Source organism: Sciurus carolinensis, chromosome 10 (genome assembly GCF_902686445.1).
Source record: "Sciurus carolinensis chromosome 10, mSciCar1.2, whole genome shotgun sequence".
Lineage (NCBI taxonomy): Eukaryota > Metazoa > Chordata > Mammalia > Rodentia > Sciuridae > Sciurus > Sciurus carolinensis.
This window is the reverse complement of record NC_062222.1, coordinates 10,239,324-10,255,644: the sequence shown is the minus strand read 5'-3', so window position 1 is coordinate 10,255,644 and position 16,321 is coordinate 10,239,324.

Here is a 16,321-nt window from a genome sequence, read left to right as displayed (position 1 = left end):
TCCTGGGAATTGAACCCAGGGGTGCTTACTTATTGAGCTATATGCCCAGCTTTTGTATTTTTTTTTTTTTGAGACAGGCTTTTGCTAATTTGCTGAGGATGGACTAGAACTCAAATCCCCCTGACTCAGCCTCCAAAGTTGCTGAGATTACAGGTGCTCTCCAAAATCCCCAGTATCTAATTGATTTATTTGAACATATAGCCTGAAATGAAGGCCAGTAATGGGAATTTTTATAAGATAGATCAGAAAAATTACCTTGTACAAATAATTTCTTCTGCAAATAAGTATCCTATTACTAGAAAAATTTAATAAGAGGAAGGAAGGCTTTAATTTACATGTAATCAAATAACTTTTGAAAATAATTCCTGTGTCTTTTGAATTCTTTCATGTTTCTTTTTAAAATGTGAAAAACTTAGAGTATATTCTTTACCATTTTAGAAAAGAAATGTGTGGCTTATATATATTTATTAAAAGTCCAGTGTACAAGATTTAATTTGATTGGTTTTGGAATAGTAATTTCCTGACACTGTCTCTCTGCATGTTTCATTTACACAAGAGAAAACCCTTTAATTATAAGATTTTTAATTTACCTTGGTAATTTCATAAGAAAATGATTAATTACTTTGAGCAATCAGTTTTACAGATAATCATAGTTCTTCATTTAAACCACCAAAAAGGAAAGAAAGCAGATCAGCTAATGCATAAAACATATGGAAAAATTCATTTAGTAAAAATGAAATCAGTGTTGAAATATTTCTTTCCACACAGTTGTTTAAAATCGGCCCATTTTTGCTGAGTAACTAATAATTATATTTTTAGGTACAATTGACTCTTGACACAGCAATGGGATTTTATGCAAACACTATTTTAAAAATAAATGGTATGTTTTGATTGTTGACATTTAGAAAATGCAAGTTTTGTGAAATTTGTTACTGTGCTGAAGAATCATAAATGTTAAAGCAAATGAATGAAAGAGTCTATGTAATGGGATTTAAAAATAACATTTTATACACTTGAAGGCCCAAGGCAGGATTCTATTACAAGAATTACCCTTTCTCTGTGTGTGTGTGTGTATATGGTTCTGGGGACAGAACCAGGGGCACTTTACCACAGAGCCACGTGGCTAGCCTTTTATATTTTGAGACAGTGTCTCACAAAGTTGCTGGGGTTGGCCTTGAACTTGTAATCCTCCTGCATGAATCTCCTGAGTTACTTGGAAACAGGCGTGCAGCACCACGCCAGGCTAAGTAGCCTTCTTCCAATTGAAATGATAGCTATCCAAATTTTAAAAAAACTTCAAATATAAATGCATATAGATCTTAATGATCTAACCTATAGTTCAGAAACCTGATTTCATAGCAGAAAGCATGATATGATTTGAAATAATGTAAACATATTTACCCCACTCTGGCCAAAATAAAAAATTAGTTTTTAGGAAGAGGTGTAGGTAGTTTGTAATGTCACACGTTAATCTAAGGTGTGGTTTAGGTTAATAACCAATGAGCAGGCTACATAAACACCAACTATATGGACTTAATCTATGCAAATGTCTGAAAGTGAAAGAGGAACATAAACATGAGAGTGATATAAATGCAGGAATTGGGGCCTATCAGAATTTCCATATTTTCTCATTTGTTTGAGAATAAATTTAAAATTCTGGGTTACAGGACCTTACATGATAAAATAACATCAGATTGTTTTTATATAGAATATTAATTGTGTTGTTTTACACATTTGAATTTGACTTTTTATAAATAAAAAGTTTGGTATCTGCTTTAAAAACTAGTGTTTTAGGCAAGGTCGACATCAATAGCGTATTTTTATTTTCTATTTACATGACAAAATAATGTCATTCTTTAACTTTGGATAAGTCATTTTAAGGTAAGATATAACTGGGTATTTTAATAAAGGTAAAGACTTGTGAGTGAAATATGACAAAATTGTAATTTTTGTTATTTATCACTACATGAACCTCCTCCAGGCTTCATGTGCCAAGTAGCCTGAGGATTCCTTTGTAGCTTCGACACTTTACCAATAATGTCTCACACTAACTGGGAAGATCCAGCTTCTTTAAAACATCCCTACTGGTTTTCACATTTTGAATATTTCCTATATTTTTCACCTCCAACTTCTAATATTGGCAAGAAGAAAGAGGATATGTTAATCATATTACTGATTTTTAAGAGAGTTTTTTTTTAATTACTCTGCTAATTGGGAAATAAAAATAAGCCATAATATGGTTTTGAAATGCCAAAGTTCTATTCTAATGCTTCATCTGAAAATAGCATTAAGGATAAACAGAATAGTCCGTGACAACCCTTGAAAATAACAGAGGAGGCCATCAACAGACCAGAAAATTGATGGATTTCGGAATAGATGAAGCATATTGTATCCCACTGCCAGAGAAACTAATCATTTTCTGTTACTGATCTTAGGTCACGAAGTCTGCTGCCGGCTAATCTGCAAGTGGGCATGTTTCTCTAATAGTGGCCCCAAATCTCACAATATTGGAAGAGAAATCATTGGCAGCGAAAGCATTTCCAGTTAGTAAGAAAAGAAAGAAAGTAAATAAAATCACCCTAGAAGATGCAACTTTATTCTCTATTTAACAGGCAAGGGCCATGTTCTTTTAAATTCTGGCTTAACATCGTGGAAATTTCTAGACAAGTAAATATGCTATTACATACTCCAAATGGAGCAGCAAGTAAAAGAAGCAGCAAATTTAAAGGAAAATAAAAAGAATACAATTGTAAAAAAGAAAAAATTACTTCATCCTTTCCTAGGCTTTGTAACTATAACTTTCATTTTCTTTCTTTTCTTTAAATACAAGCTTTAATCAGCAGGCATGTAAGTGTTTGGATCTTGAATGACCCCAAAGGTCCATGGTTTAAGGCTGTGTGGTGCTATTGGGAGGTAAGGAACCTTTCAGAGTTGGGGCCCGAGAGGAAGTCTTAGGTCATTGCTGTCAGGTCCTTAAAGGTGATGGTAGGGATGTGACACTTTCTCCCTTTCTCTTTTGCTTCCTGGCCTTAAGGTGTGTGGTTTTCATACGACACATGCTCCTGTGATGATGTGCTGCTTAACAACAGGGGAGAGAAGCAGGGCCAACCCATCATGAACTGGAAACTCTAAAACTTATGAGTTAAATAAGCCTTTCCTTTCTTGAAAGGTTGTTTACCTCAGGAATTTCATTATAGTGATGGAAAGCTGACCAACAGAGGCTGCTTCATCAAAATACCAGAAACTGGTGACTTAAAAACAAGCACTTATTTCTCATGGTTCAGTGGGCTAGAGAAGGAGGACGAGGGCTTGCAGAGGGCTGCCTTCCTAAGGAGAGCCTGCTTCTCTAGTCTTACCTCACTGGGGCACTACGGCCTTCCTTCAGGAACACCTGTTCTCACAGACTCATCTAAGTCTACCTCCCTCACGAAGCCGCATCTTTGCCTGCAGAGGCTTGGATTTCTTCCAGAGGGCTAGAGTAAGACCTCAGGATTTCACCTGTTTAGTTACTATGGAGACACTCTTAAGACGAGTTGGGACAGCTGGGTCACTCTTCCACACACATGCTCAGATTGTGTTCCCAGGAGATCCTGCCGTGGAGGGGGCCTGACTCCAGTCACAGGAGCACAGGGGTAAAAGCTAGGGAAAGCAGAGACCCGCCAAGGGTGCTCTTGCTTTTCACCCTCTACCCTTAGTAGCCAAGCACTGTGGGATGTGCTGCATCCCCCAGCATTCCCCTCTGCCTTCGTGCTATGACACCAGCTGAGCCTGCAGAGAGCTGTGCCCATGCTCCTGACCTCTTGAAACAACTTGATTTTACAGGGAAGTGACATTAACTCACACATGAAGACCTCAGGACACTCAAATTAACAGTAGCCTTGTTCAACTTCTCCTTCAAAGGATTCTCAAATTTCTGAGTGAATCCACATTACCTACTAAGGAGACAAGTGACTAAAGCTGGGAGGGAATCAAAAGAGGCAGCAACCTTTATTAGTTTTAGTTAAAACGTTTACATAATAAATTTTGCGAAAAGCATATGAACTGGATAAAGACCCACATGAACTAGAGATCCTAAAGATTGAGCTTCCTTTGATTTAAAGTAAGGCTGAGTCCCATTATACCCACTCCAGAAAATTAGAATTAATCATATATTTCACCATATAACTATAGTAAATTGATTTCAATAATTTTTCTGATCGAGACATTTTCCCAGTATTATTTGCTGTTGCAAACAATGCCATAGTTGAAATCCTTAAATAAATGTGTATTTATATACGCCTATATACATAAACACACTAGTACTAAATGTACCATATATTTTATTATTCATGTGTACCCAGTAGATGAAATTCTGAGATACTACTTGGAGATACAGAAACTTTTGCAAAATATTGCTAAACAGCAGGGTTTGAGTTTTGTTCCCATATACCCCTAAGCAACATATGCCAATTTCCCCCACCACAAGCATTTGCCAATTATCTTAAATATCAGTTATTTTATCTAACTAACACATGCTTTTATTTTAATCTGTGTATACAGACTCTCGCTTCCCTTAAATGTCTATGAAAAAATAACTGCATCCAAATGATACATTTGATCACCCATACAAACTATCACAAACAATTTTTCTGGGGGAAAATGTAACACAGAGACAAGCTTGATGATTAGAGATATTGATTACATGTGTAAGTTCACCCAGTTGGGAAAAGGGAATAAAATTCATTTTTCACTGTCAATTAGTAAAGTAGAAGTAGAGCAAATATTGAAATTACATCTAAATTACATTATAACACCATATATATAAGTAGCTAAGTTAACTATCACCATCTCAATGTAGAAAAATGTTATTGAGAAAAGTATGAAAAATAAATGAAACATAAAAATAATACTTGAGCAGTTGGGCAAGGAGGCACATGCCTGTAATCTCAGCAGCTTGAGAGGCTAAGGCAGAAGGATTGCGAGTTCAAAGCCAGCCTCAGCAAAAGTGAGGTGCTAAGAAACTCAGTGGGACCCTGTTTCTAAAATAAAATACAGGGCAAAGAATGTGACTTAGTGGTCAACTGCCCCTGAATTCAATCCCTGGTATCTAAAAGTAATAATAATAATACTTGAACAAACTGAATTTAGAAGTAGTAATATTATATACCTCTGAAAATCTTTGGTTAAAAATTTAGATTATGATACATTTTGCTGTAATTAATTAGGAAAGAAATGAATAATGGCATTTATTTTAGCAGTGTAAAAATTTCTTTTTGTACTTAGAAAATCAACATAATCACTTTTAAATAAGCTTTCTGAATATTTAACATTACTTTTTGTCAGAAGAATGAACTAATTTCTTGGTTTTACTTGGAGGTAGAAATGAGTCTTTTGCATAAACTTGTTTCTAGACACAAGGCATTTCACAAATAAGCCATGCTTCCGTAAATATTTGCTTTAAATTAGCAATATAACAAAAACAGTGCTTTCAAAATAAAGAGTTTCATTGGAAATATGTGAAACTGAGGCACAGAGTATTATCAAGTCCATGAAAAAATTAGTCAGCCCTGGTCCAGTTTTACAGAAAAACACAGGGCTTTAGTTCCACATCTAAAAAAGCATTCCATGGCAAATGGTGGAGTGAGTAGGTAAGATAAGGCAGTTTGAGCTGAGAGCTTGTCACCTTTCAGAATGTGGGTCACTGAGGAAGTCCTCAGTGTTTGTCCTGTAGTACGAACTTTCTTAGAGTTCATTATGGCTTTGATCATAACAAAATAATTTTTAAACTCTAAATGTTTTAGTAAATTATGGTAAGAATAGTGAGAGAGACAATTAAATCTCAAAGTCAAGACCAGAACAATTATTGCACTTGTTTTGCTTACTGGAGTTTATTAACCACATCTGATGAGAAAAAGGAAATTGGTATAAAAGTTCTTCACATCTTCTCAGTCACCCCACTTCTTTTCCTTTGGGAATCACTTCATGCACCACTTCTATTCTTTTCTCAAGTAGCAGTATTCTGTCTTTTTTCTTGGCTTGCTTCTGCTGTCTTCTGCTATTGATACCCATGAATCCCCAGAGTTCATATAAACAATGCTTCTAATACATATATTAGCTTCTAATATTTATATTATACCTCCTCCAAAATGCATGACTTAGTTTTCATGCAAAATTGGGGAATGCACACATTTTTTATATTACTTTATCCTTCATCAATTATTCATGGAACTCCCTTAAAGAAAATATGAATAGCTCTTAAATGGTTTTCAATGGCTGCCAAATATGTAATATTGACAAGTTATCACACATCATTCAAAAGAAGCATTTTCGTAACAGTATACCATTAAACTTCTGAAATAATTTTTGTGTAATATGGTCTTGGGTGAAGGGAAGAAACTTGTTCCAGACTTGCTTGGAGTGTAGTAGTGAAAAAAGAAATGGACTTAAAGTTGACCAAATATCTCAATTTATGAAGAGGAATAAGTACAGAGAAATTTACTCTCTTGTTGAGACAATACATGGGTCTTGATTTCAAATTATTCTTGAAAATGATACATCAAACTGTGAGGACAGGAAAGGGAACAGGATGTAGATCTTCCCCAAACAACAGGGGTGTAAATGAATAAATAGGAACTTTATCTAGTGGATAATAGTATTTATAAAGTAATGCTTAACACTTAACAACTAGGACTTTTTGTTAAAATATTGTGTTAAATAGATGATAAGAGATAATATTTATAATATGCATAGAGATCCCTCAAACAACAAAAAATGCATTTAGGAACCCCAAGAAAAATCAGCAAAAGAATAGATATATACTACTAAAGCTGTGGTGAAGAAAGACAGCAAAAATTTTATGTCTTATAATTCTCCCCTTTTCCGTCTGTCGAAAAACCGATCAGAAGAATATTTAGGTCAGAGAAATTACTTCCACTTAGACATTCAGTGACATAATTTTTCTGCTAACTTCAACATTTGACAACCAAAATTACTCTTCAACTCAATGCCCAAGTTAGGTGAAAGAACAAGGAAAAAGGCTTTTATTGGGTTTTTAAAATAAAGGTCTAGGAAATTGTGTCTGATTTATTGGTTGTAAAGAATATACTAACACAAATAACAAGGGACCCTCATCATAAGAACCAACAGGCAGGAAGGACATACTCCAAGGTAACTTAGGACCTATAGCTGCTGGCATTCTTCTGCTTATTTCTGGTAAAGAATAAGTTGCTATTGATCTTTTTGAAACAATCTGTCAATTTACATTGCAATTAAATGCACATATGCATCTCACCAGGCAATCTAAACCCTAGGTGCTGTTATGGGGCGCAACTTAAGAACAGACCGATCACCACTGAGAAGTCCAAATTTGAGAGTCTTTATTAAGCTGGTCAGCTGACTGTCTCACACAATGCCCCAAAAAATGGCTATTGGGAGAACAGCCCCCACCACGGGGTTTTAGGGGTTCTTATAACCAAAAATCACATCAATTATAAGTGTCTGTTGCTGTGATTTGGAATTTCAAACTAACATCATGAGATCATCAACAGAGAGGGAAGTTGGTCAAAATGACCCTTACCTAGGTACAAACTAAAGAATGGTTATTAATATCCACACAATCACTGTTCACATGGTACATTGTTTAGGAGCAATAGGGATCAAAAGAGAGCAATTCTTTACTACATAGGAGTTGCCATTGTATATTATTAAACACGTCACACCAAGTAACTGATGATGGGCACAGAGGTGGGGTGTTCCCATGGGAGAAGCTTATTTCCTACATAACCTGGAGTCTCAGAGCAAAATGGAGTCTGTTTAGTCATTTCACTTAGAGTCTGGCCTATAACATTCTCATGGAATCAGATCTGTCAGCCCATCACATTCCCCACTGGTTTTTTGTACATAATCAAATCATTGATTTATTAGTAGTGTATAGGTGATTATAATGAGTGTGCAACACCATTAGCTTAACAGATTGGATTCTATCTCTAACATACTTAAGTCCAAATCTATTTGTCTACTTAAAGTTTTGAAATTCTGTTTCCAGGAATCAGGACAGTGGTTCCTACAGCTGTGGAGCCCACTATACCTATTCCCACTAGGAATGGAACTAAGACAGGGGCCTCTTGATTAGATATTAGTCCTATATTTTTTTTTCCCCCTCTCCATCATACCTGGGGAAATATGTGAACAGTAACACAGAAATCATCCCATTTGGTAATCTCAAAAAGTTGAAGGGCCAAACATGGAGTTATTCCTGAGGTAGTCAAAGTAAGAGAAAAAACATGATTAACATTTTTGAGTCTTATCTTTAGATGGTGTTTGGGGTCTCTGAGGGCTGTCCATTTTTCTGTTGTCTTAACTCAGATGTGATGAGTCCATGTTGTGAGTAAGCTCCTTTCCATTTTAGCCGGGTGTTAGTCCTTTCTGGAACAATTTGATGTAGACATAGTCTTCTGACTGAAGTGGGTGTTGGAAATCAGTGGTCTCTTGGTGCTGGTTTTCTCATAATTTGAACCTGTTAGAGAGACTTAACAACAGGTTAGAACAGGAGCAGGTTCTTGGTAAGGGTGGAGGAAGGGCTCTGGAAGCATTAAACTTTTAATCTCTCAGAGATCATTTGCCTCCAACTTTCTGGACCCAAACTGGCCCTTATTTTTGTGATTTAACCCAATTTACCTATCTAAATTGACTGTCTTTTAAAATTTTTATTACTACTCCTCTAATTTTAGGGACCTTTTACTGCTGTAAGGAAAAAGGGCAATGACCACTCTTGCTGCTTCGAGCTGAGAGGGGGTGATAACGGTGGGGCAAGCAGCAAAAAGTTTATTTTTAGAAATTGGATCTTTCTAGGGGTAAAAGTCTTATTTTATGAAAGAAAGAAAAAACCATAAGTACAAAATAAATAGCATCTGGAACATGTCAATAAATATCATGAAGAAGATAGAAATCAATAATCTCTTACCAGGAGGTGGAAGAGCTGAGACGTTGTTTACATAAAAAGGCCTAACAAAGTATAACAAGGCTGGAGAGGATAACGCCTTAATTGTAAATCTTAACACTGTCAGAGTTATCAGGAATGTAAACACAACATTACTTAAATTACTTACTGTCATCTGATTTTTGTAAAATATCTTTTTACTGGCATGATCTCTTTGTTTAGTAGAGATCCCTTTATTTTTGTTACTCAGGGCTAGGGAATCATACTAGCAAACATTGATTAAGTCTACCTGTATCAGAGGTTAGAAAGATCTGTAGGCCTTAAACTGACTAAAAACTTATAACTCTAACAGTTTCTCTTGATACTTATCAGGCATTTTTGTCTAAGAATCTTTTTGCTACCTCTAGTTTTACTTATTTTGGGGAGGCTAACACAAGTGTACATCTCAAGTTACATTAAAATAACTATTGTTTTGTTTTTAAAATGTCCAGGAATGACTGTGTTTTGATTTTAACTGTTTTGCTAGGCATTTAAGACCGAGCTTGTCAAATTGACCTTGTTCCTATCTGCTGTTAAGAGTCAGCTGAGTTCCCACTGGGGTCACTCTTGGGAAACTCGAGAACAGCTTCTTAGCTCCTTTGGTGCCATTCACCTGGTAGGGTCTCCTTGATGAGGTGGCTTTCTTTGGAAGCATTAGGGATAACTCCCTTTCCCAAGGACTCTCCCCTGCAGCAGGGGCACTGATTGGCTTCTCATCCTCTAGTGGTCTCATCAGTCCCCCTGATCAGAAGGTTGTATGGCCCAGAGTTGCAAAACTCCTCAGAGAAGTTCTCTTCTTCCCTGGGTTTAGGCTGACTCTGAGGGCAAGAGCCAAATATTGATTCTCTTGATCCCTTTATTTTAATCTCAATCTTTAAGTTTTGATCTTAAACATTTAGCAAGTCAGTTTCTCCAGTCATACAGTAAGAGTACTGGGTTTTAACTTTAATGTCTATGACTTTATAGTTTTTTACCAACTTTTATTAAAATGGGGTCTACATTATCTGTCCTATAGGTGATGGCTTATTATCTCAAATTAATTTAGATTGTTCTTGAAGCAGTACCTCTATAAAACATTAATCAGTCAATAGTTACAGAGTTTACAAGGAAAATACAAAATGGAATTCAAAGAAAGCTGAGAGAACTTTTAACTTTCCTTTTGTGTAGTAAAGTGGCAAAATGTTTTACTGTTTCATGATATGAACCTTTAAACAGATCAGACTCTCATTATCTTTTAGAAATATATTTACCTTTTTATCCCAGTGCAGAAGGCAACATAAGGTTCAGGTCCAGTTATAGAACACTAAATGATATAAATAAATCCCCAATAAAATTTCTTATTCTGATAAGTTTAAAATTACCATTACAACTTTAGGTTGGAGAACACCAGCCTGATAAAATGTTCTTTAAACCTTTTAAAGACTCATATACCTGGAAAATATGAACACATTTAGTATATAAAAAAGAGTAATAGAATCATAATTGCATTGATGTTTTTATATTAACGATGTTTAACTTTTAAAGAAAATTTAGACTTTGTAATGTAGTACAATACTCTAAAATATCAGTTGATGTTTAACCAGAATTGTACAAACCCTTAATTTTTAAGACTAGTTGCTCTAGAGAATAAAACATAACAGATACAATGTTAAGAGTAAATTAATGCTTTCAGAATTATTGGCCATTTTAGCATATAGACTGAAATGTGGTTTATATCAGTACATTAATATTTGACCTTAGGAAAAAACTTGAATAGTTTTAACTGTTGTATTACTTACATATACACATAAACCTTTTAAAATTTACTTTTAATTAACATTTTTTAATCACTTAGACACTCTTGCTGTTTACTTAGATGCATGACAGTCTTATTTTATCACATAAGGCTTTTTTATCCAGAAACATTTTTATTAAATATATTTTTATATCTAAAACCTTGTAATGTTTTAATCTGTTGATCCCCTTTTTTAAAATTTATATTTTTAAAATTTATATTTTTCTGAATTCAGATAAATTACTCCATTTTAATCTGATGAAATACTTTGTTACTTATAGAACTCCATTTAAATACAGTTGAAATTTTTGGACCCTTTATATAGAATAATACCTGTTAAGACTTTTAGTAATCATGTTTTTGGTGATAACATAAAGTAAATTTAAACCCTTTTTTTATTTACCAGTTTATGAAAACACCAAACATGTTTTAAGTATGTTACCTTGTGGAATTTAAGGAGTTAAGAGTACTTGATGTTATATTCAACAGTTAGCATTTTAACTTTTTAAACCAATCAGATGTCTTTAACAAACACATCCGTGATCAATCCCATATATGTTAAATCTAATTTAGTTATTTTTTAAAAAAACAAGATATCAGAAAATTGTATTGAGCCATATCAGTCATTTCTTTCCTGTTGAAGAAAAACCTAGAAACAATGGATATCAGACATTTTATAAAATTAACATTTTATTTATTTTTGACCACCTAGAAACAAAACTGTATTAGTAACTTGAAATCCATATTTTTGTTTACCCAATTTAAAAAAACTTTTCAATCATGTAAATCAAAAGAATTTGGATTCATTTTTTTAAAATTTGATTTATGAGCTCACATGTCAATTTTGGAACCAAATATATGTAGACATGACAATACACCAGTGTACATATATATTAAATAAACAGATGAACAATGACCTTATAGCTTATTTTTTAAAAACCCATTAGACTGAGAGTTAACCCTTGTAAACTGGCCTCTGAATGAAACAGAGCATTAAGAAAACTTTGTATTTGGATAAAATAGGTCTGATTAAAAATTAACCTAGGTGCACCAGATGGAAATTATGAACTCAAAAACAATAGAATTTTACAAGTCTTTTTGGCCTCCATCCTGAGATGAAAAAGAATTAAGAGAATATAGACAAGGTTATGCCCTATCCCTTCCTGAAGGAGTTTCCTGAAGAGACAGCAAGGGAGCTGCTTCCATTGGTCTCCTTGGGAGAGCCCCCTCAAGTTGGGGTCTTGTTCTAAACCCGTTTTTCTGGTCTCCTGGATAGCAGCCATCAAAATTTTAGCCTGGCATTTTGGTGGACCAACTCCAATAGTTGGAAATTCCTATTGGCAGCAGTTTACATTTTAACATAAACTTCAGTGAACATGGTTAAAAACCTTTTAAACCATCTTTTTCCAAATTGGACTACAAAACATTTGATCAAGATGTTCAGGCTGCCCAGAGACAATTTGGTGGTCCCCTGAGGGGGCCATGTGACCTTGAAAGTTGGTCATTCTCTCTTACAGAATTTAGAGAGAGAAAAGACATAGCAGCGGGTTCAGTAGTCACTGACTCTCTTCTGGAATTCCTGGAAATCAGTTAACATGCACTGGAGGGGAGTACATGACTGACGTGAGGGAGACTGACCCAGGCTTACACTTAAGAGCAACAAAAAAACAGAAAAGGACGAACAAACACAAAACAGATAAAACACAAAAGACACGGACAAGTGGCCACTCCAGATTCCTGACCAGAGGGACTGAGCAACGTCTTGCCAGTCCCAGACTCGGGAATTAATGCTGCATCCAGCCTTCCCCAGAGTCCCCAGATGCCAATCTGCCAGAAACAGACTTACCGGTCCCGCAGGGGTGCAGAAACAGGTGACTCTGGGAGAATTTAGTTCAGTCCTGGGGTGGGGCCCCACAGACTGTGCAGCCTGGGGCTGAGGAACGTCTCAGAGGCCTTTCCCTAGGAGCAACATTGTGGCTTCTCCCCTCCGCTGGAGTTTCCACGTCAGTGGTGAGCGGTGATTGCTCACCAGGCAGCGAGGATCTCGCTGGGGCCTCCAAATGGTTATGAGGCGCAACTTAAGAACAGACCGATCACCACTGAGAAGCCCAAATTTGAGAGTCTTTACTAAGCCGACCAGCTGACTGTCTCACACAATGTCCCAAAAAATGGCTATTGGGAGAACAGGCCCCACCACAGGGTTGTAGGGGTTCTTATACCAAAAATCACATCAATCATAAGTGTCTGTTGCTATGATTCAAAATTACAAACTAACATCATGAGATCATCAACAGAGGGGGAAGTGGGTCAAAATGACCCTTACCTAGGTACAAACTAAAGAATGGTTACTAACATCCACACAATCACTGTTCACATGGTACATTGTTTAGGAGCAATAAGAATCAAAAGAGAGCAATTGTTTACTACATAGGAGTTGCCATTGTATATTATTAAACATGTCACACCAAGTAACTGATGATGGGCACAGAGGTGGGGTGTTCCCATGGAAGAAGCTTATTTCCTACATAACCTGGAGTCTCAGAGCAAAATGGAGTCTGTTTAGTCATTTCCCTTAGAGTCTGGCCTGTAACATTCTCATGGAGTCAGATCTGTTAGCCCGTCACAGTGCCTTGTCTTTATGGATAAATTCTTGTACGCATAGAGGTTCTTGAATGTGTCCAGCTGCTATGAAATTCCTTCTGCCCTTGGTACCCATATATTCACAATGAAAAGCCTTCTTTTTCATTTACAGAAATGGAACATTATTATTACATATCTTTGTTGCAATGTGCTAAAAAATGATTTAATTTGGGCCATCACATTTTTGTAATGTATAGCTTTGGATTTGGAGCCAAGAAATTTAGTTTGAAACAGTAAATTATGTGCCTAGGCATTCAGGGAATTAAAAAGCTAAATGTAAGTGTATGTCTAAATATTTGCGTATGATATATTGTCTTTTATATTTGTTTAAAATAAAAAATAATTGTTTTTTAACTATTTTTACAGACTCCATTTTGATTCATTGTACACAAATGGGGTACAAATTTCATTTCTATGGTTGTACACGATGTGATTCACATCATTCTTGTAATCATACATGTACATAGTGTAATGATATTCATCTCATTCCACTATCTTCCTTTCTCCCAGCCCTTTCCCCTGAATTTCCCTCTACACAATCAAAGTTTCTCCATTTTTCTCTTACACCCACCCCCCCATTTTATCATCATCCACTTATCAGAGAAAACATTTGGCCTTTGATTTTTTGGGATTGACTTATTTCACTTAGCATGATATTTTCTAACTCCATCTATTTACATGCAAATGCCATAATTTTATTCTTCTTTATGACTGAATAATATTCCATTGTGTATATATACCACAGCTTCTTTATCCATTCATTTATTTTAGGGCATCTAGGTGGGCTAAGGAACTGGGTAGAAACTTCACAGAAAAATAACTGTTTAAAAGAAGAAAGGAAGCAAATTTTTTATCTCATTCTTTTGGTCTTTTTTGTTTCTCAAAAGATATAAGCTGATTTCACTCATATTTTATTTATTTTTTCATTGCAAAATTTGAAAAAAGTAGTAAAGTTGCAATACAAAGTACAAAATGACTATTCTCATTTATGTAAATATCTGAAATTATAACTTAAAATATAGATTAAACTTTGCATTTATATGATTTTAATTGTATACAATTTTTTATTGTTTGGGTGTTGCAATAACTAAATGTTAATGAAATAAAATCTTTAAAAATTCTACCTTTGTTTGAAATAAGTGATTGGAACAAAGGTAACAATACATACATCTAAAGAGTGCAAAAATAATACTTGAAAAAATAGAACAGTTTTTAAAGTTATTGAATGTCCAAAAGTTACTTATGAAATATTCATTATTTTCTAAAATAAAGTGATATACATGTTCAGTTAAAGGAGACACAATGCCAATTGCAAGAAAAAAGAAATTGAAAATATTTTAATGTCTTACTATTCAAAAAGTAATCTTGTCCTTTTCACTGAAATAAGAACCTTCACTCTACAAAATAATTAATTATCTCACAAAATAAAGATGTATCCCAACAGTGTAAGTAAAGAAATAAGCAAAATACACAATCACTTGCATTTTGCCCTAGTGAATGACATATTTCAATTTTAGACTAAGCATCAAAGCAATTTATTAATTTGGCACTTGCACAGGTGTATAATCAGAGCCCACAAAGTGTCAAAGTGTTTTTGTAGTCCTCAAATTAATCCATTATCAGAATAGCTTCAGAGTATTCAGATCTATTCTATAAACATTGTTAGAAAAATTGAGGCTCCGTGCTGTACATGAGTTTAAAGGATACCATCACTGAGTGTACAAGAAGCAAAGCACTTGAAGAAAAGCCTTCAGGTTGTGGCAAGTTCACGTGCATACGTGAGCACAGGTGTGAAGACACTCCACCAGCACACACCTGGAAGAAGGCATTTGTAAGCAGAGGATCTAAGTCATCATGCACTTCAATAGTCATTAAATAATGTTACAAATACTTCTAACTAAATCAATGATTATTGAATACATAGTTAATATTTTCTTAGTGTACCTAAATGCTTCTTTTTACAAAAAGGACCATGAACTGAATTTGTGCTTTGGACAACTGAGAAGTTGTCTAAAATGACTAAGAAAATAATATTTCCTATCAAAATAGCAATAGTGATGGCCATCTGCAAACCTGACTTTTAAGAGATTAGTCAGCAAACAATATACTTCAATAAACTTATTTTCAAGAAGTAGAAGTCCAAGAAAACAAATCAATAACGTTTTAAGTTAATAGAAATGTTATTACATCTACTTGAGGACCTTTGAGTAGTTCAATTATTTTGTAGGGCTAGTTTATAAGATTAAATGCTTTGAATTATTGATATGATATGCCAAATTAGATACTAGGTGGTATTTCAGAAATAAATCAATAGTTTTTAAAATAGAATAATATATAATAATTTAATTTACTAATTACTGGCAAAATATTCCCTAATATATGCAAATAAAACAGAAAAGTAAAGCATTCTTTATATAAATTTTTTTGAGAAACTTTCTACACTTATGGTTTGTACAGGGTATTTACCAAAATTGTGAGATATCCTTTGATTTGAGAAATTATTGGTTACTTGATATTTGATAAGTGGTTTTGTATTTCCAATTACTCTAAGTTTTAATTAATTTATCTAGTCATGGTGAATATGTTCCTTAAAGGGGTTTCTGTAAGTTGGGATGTATTGTTTGTGATTTGAAAGTTAATTAAATGCTCATATGTGATTTCTCTTTACCATGGTAACAAAGTTTTCCTTTTGTTACTAACAGATTTATTATTGATATTTTAAAGTGTTATGCCTTTATCAGGATTATTATATTTTTCTTTTATCTGTTTATTTTAAGACTTATTTTATTGGTTAATTTTGATATTAAGACTAATGTTTACAAACTTTGCAAAATAAAAAAAAAAATAATCCAGCTTGGTGGTGATATGTGCAGGGTTTAGGACATGCTTCTGCTCAATGTGACACCTTTGCACACTAATATTTTAAGATGAAGGAATATGAGAAACCTCAG